Here is a 4,208-nt window from a genome sequence, read left to right as displayed (position 1 = left end):
TTCCTGGAACTCAGCCTGGTGCCTGGCCATGGATCTCTGCATCTGCCTCCATCAGTCACTGGACAAAGACTCTATGATGACAGCTAGGTTATTTGCTAGATCAGTCACCAGATTAGACCAGTCCAGGCACCCTCTGGACCACTGCCAGGAGAACAAGGTGGGGTCATCCTTGTGGATTCCTGAGAGCCTCCCCAGCACCCTGCCTCTTCCTATTCCCATGATGTCCTCATCTATCATGGTATCTTCCTCCCTGCACTCCCAATAAGTTCCTATTCGAGTTTGACCCTCCCATTTCCCTATGTTCTCATCCCCGACTCCTTGACCTCTGTCACCCCTCACACCCAGTCCATTCAAGTAGATCTCATCCACTTCTCCTTCGCAGGGTCATCCATGTATCCCTCTTCGGGTCTTTCCCTGTTAGCTAGTCTTTGGAGTTGTGGGTTGCAGTCTGGCCATCCCTTCCCTCACATCTAGTATTCACTTATGAGTGAGTACATACTATGTTTGACCTTCTGAGTCTGGGTTACCTCACTCAAGATGATATTTTCTAGTTCCATCCATTTGCCTGCAAATTTCATGATATCATTCTTTTTTACTGCTGAGTAGTACTGCATTGTGTATATGTACCATATTTTCTTAATCCATTCTTCAGTTGAGAAGCATCTAGGTTGTTTCCAGGTTCTTGTTATTATGAATAATGCTGATATGAACATAATTGAGCATGTGTCCTTGTGGTAAGATTGAGTATTCCTTGGGTATATGCCCAAGAGTGGTATTGCTGGGTCTTGAGGAAGACTTATTCCCAATTTTCTGAGAAACCATCATACTGATTTCCAGAGTGGCTGTACAAGTTGGCAATCCCAACAACAGTGGAGGAGTGTTCCCCTTGCTCCACATCCTCTCCAACATAAGCTGTCTTCAGTGTTTTTGATCTTAGCCATTCTGAGAGGTATAAGACAGTATCTCAGAGTTGTTTTGATTTGCATTTCCCTGATGACTAAGGATGTTGAGCAATTCCTTATATGCCTTTCAGCCATTTGAGAGTCTACTGTTGAGAATTCTGCTAAGCTCTGTAGCCCATTTTTTAACTGGATTGTTCAGTATTTTGAAGTCTAGCTTTTTGAGTTGTTTATATATTTTGGAGATCAGCCCTCTGTCAGATGTGGGATTAGTGAAGATCTTTTCGCATTCTGTGGTGGTATTTTACTTGTACTGAAATATGATTTTAATTGTATGTTAATAAATAAAGTTGCCTGAGGGTCAGAGCTATTAGAGCCATAGCAAGAGCCTGGTGGTGGTGGCACATGCCTTTAATCCCAGCACTTGGTAGACAGAGATAGGTAGATCTCTGTGTGTTCAAGGATACAGTCAGCATTGGAGACGCATGCCTTTAATCTCAATACCAACCATAGAAGACCTGGAAGTCTCTACAGAGGCAGTCATGTGTTTGGGTTTACAACCAATGAGACGGCAGAACAGAAAGGCTATAAAGACAAACACACAGGAAGTAGCTCCCTTTCGGAGAGCTCTCTTGGCTGAAGAGGATCGCTGAAGCAGGAAGGGTGAGGCTCTTAGCTCTGACCTCTTGGCTTTCTTCTCTGAATTGGCTCTGTGTTTCTTATTTAATAAGATGGTTGGTTACATCTACATTTGGTGCCCAACGTGACAAGAATCCATTAAAAACCACTTAACTTGGCTTGGCAGGAGGTCCGGTTTCCCGCTAGGGCTGCCGGCTCTCTAGCCTGGGCAGCCAGCTCCCTAGCCCAGGCCCAGGTCGGCATGGCCTCAGGCCGGACTAACCTTGAGTTACTTGCTTAAAGCCGGTGCTACAGACAACTCAGGCCTGCCCTGCCACACAGGGCCCCTGCCTGTAAAGCCAATGCATGTGGTTGGAACTTAAGGTAGCCAGAGTCAAGGCTTGACTAAGCTCAAGCGGGAACACATGGCTGGATTCAAGCTCTTAGGCAGAACTTGTGGCTACGCTTGCTCTCTCTCTCTCTCTCTCTCTCTCTCTCTCTCTCTCTCTCTCTCTCTGGATTCACACCTCAGACACTAGGTGGCTGTTTTGAAATTCGCTCGGATTTGTACTGTTCTACACGGACTTGGTAAGTCACTTAACATATCAGATATTTTAAAGGAAACTATTTAAAAGAGAAGTTTTTTCACATTGAGAAAATGGATTTTCTGTGTACATTGGAAGAAAATTGGGCTTTGTTTGCAATTTTAGGCAGTCTGACAATGAAACAACTATATGAGAAGATTAATGTTGATCGAATTATGCAGTTTTTTACTATGCTTATTCTCATTTTACTATTTAAAAAGATAGTCAATTTAAGTGCCAGGATGACAGCTTTAGAAAAACTTGTTAAACTGGTAAAAATTCAGACAGAAGAAATTAACAGTGAAGTTGTTTCAAGATTGGATCATAAGGTTACAGAAAGAAAATTTGTTTTCACACAGTCACCCTCAATTTCTCCAGTAACCATACAGCAGTTACCTGATCAAAACTACACAAAATATTTGGGATCCAATTGAAATGTTAGATTTACGAAGGTTTAAGGAGGCAATAGTATCTTAAGGCATGCATTCCCCATATGTAAAGCAAATGTTAAACTCTTGGTCAACATATAATAGGATTGTACCACAGGACTGGCGGGAGCTGGCACAAGCTGTTCTTGAACCCAGTCAAAGGCTTCAGTGGCTAACTTGGTTCAAGGATGAAGCCAAAAACATAGAAAAACAATGGAGGGATAAAGGAATACAAGTCTGCCAGGATCAGCTTATTGGAGAAGGTCAATATGCTTCAGCACAAACACAATGTTTATATGATGTACAAACCCTAATTTTATGTCGAACAGCAGCCTTGAATGCATGGGACAGAGTTGAGGAACCAGGAAAAAAAACTGAGCCATTTACAAAAGTTATACAAGGCCCCAAAGAATCTTTCACAGATTTTTTACAAAGACTGGCTTCAGCAGTAAGAGAATGGTCCCAGATTCAGAAGCTAGTAAGATAATAATTGAATTTTTGGCCTTTGAGAATGCGAATGCAGCACACAAAAGAATAATCAGGACGTTAAAGGCAAGATCTGCACCTTTGGAACATTGGATTAGAGGCATGGTTAATTTTGAAGCTCATGAGCATGATGATATGTGGGTAGGAAAAGCAATTTCAAAAGGTTTGAGCAATGTTAGATGTTTTGGATGTGGAAAGCAAGGACATTTGAAAAGGGACTGTAAACAGGTCATTCCTAGAAACAATGTTTCTTCAAGGAACACTGGCAACAGAATGCCCCTTCCTTCTGGAGTATGCAGAGGTGTGATAAGGGAAAACACTGGACCAACGAATGTAGATCAACAAGGGACAGACAGGGTAATCCTTTGCCTCAGTATTCGGGAAACTCCCAGAGGGGCCTCATGCAGGCTCCAATAGCAAATCCAGCTTAGATGTTTCCTGCAGTCGTAGAGGAAACCCCTACTCAGAGTAATTAAATAACCAAATGCCTATTGGAATAAGTCATGCTGGTAAGGATGTTGAAACAGAGAGAATAGAAAATTCAGGAGTAAACATAAAGAAATTTTTTTGGCAAACTTCTATTAATGAACAAAGACCAAAATTATCCATAAAAATAAATGGTGTTTTGTTGTCTGGTCTGGTAGACACAGGTGCGGACGTTACCATAATTGCACCAGAATTTTGGCATCCAACTTGGCCTCTTCAGGAAGTAAACGTTCAACTATTAGGAATTGGGACATTATCTCAGGTGAAACAGAGTGCAAGATGGCTCCAATGTATAGGTCCAGAAGGACAGAGAGGAAAATTAAAACCATATGTGGTTAACATAGCTGTGAACCTGTGGGGTTGAGACCTGTTACAACAATGGAATCCTCAGATTAACATGCCTCCTATCTCAGAAACAAATCATAAACTCGCACATGTTTCTGAAAGAAGTATTAGAATGCATTATTCTGAGTGGTCACCAGCCATCCATATTATACAAGAACAGGGCACAACAACTGATGATCTTCCAAAGACACCAACCTTTAAAATGGTTAACAGAAAAGCCTGTATGGGTCCAGCAATGGCCTTTAACAACAGAGAAACTCCAGGCTTTAGAAGAGATGGTAGAAGAACAGTTAAATGATCAGCATATTGAAGAATCAACCAGCCCTTGGAATTCTCCTGTATTTGTTATTAAAAAGAAGTCT

This window comes from Peromyscus californicus, unplaced genomic scaffold (assembly GCF_007827085.1).
Source record: "Peromyscus californicus insignis strain IS unplaced genomic scaffold, ASM782708v3 Scaffold_10__1_contigs__length_136768540, whole genome shotgun sequence".
NCBI classification, from domain to species: Eukaryota; Metazoa; Chordata; class Mammalia; order Rodentia; family Cricetidae; genus Peromyscus; species Peromyscus californicus.
This window is presented reverse-complemented; position numbering follows the sequence as displayed.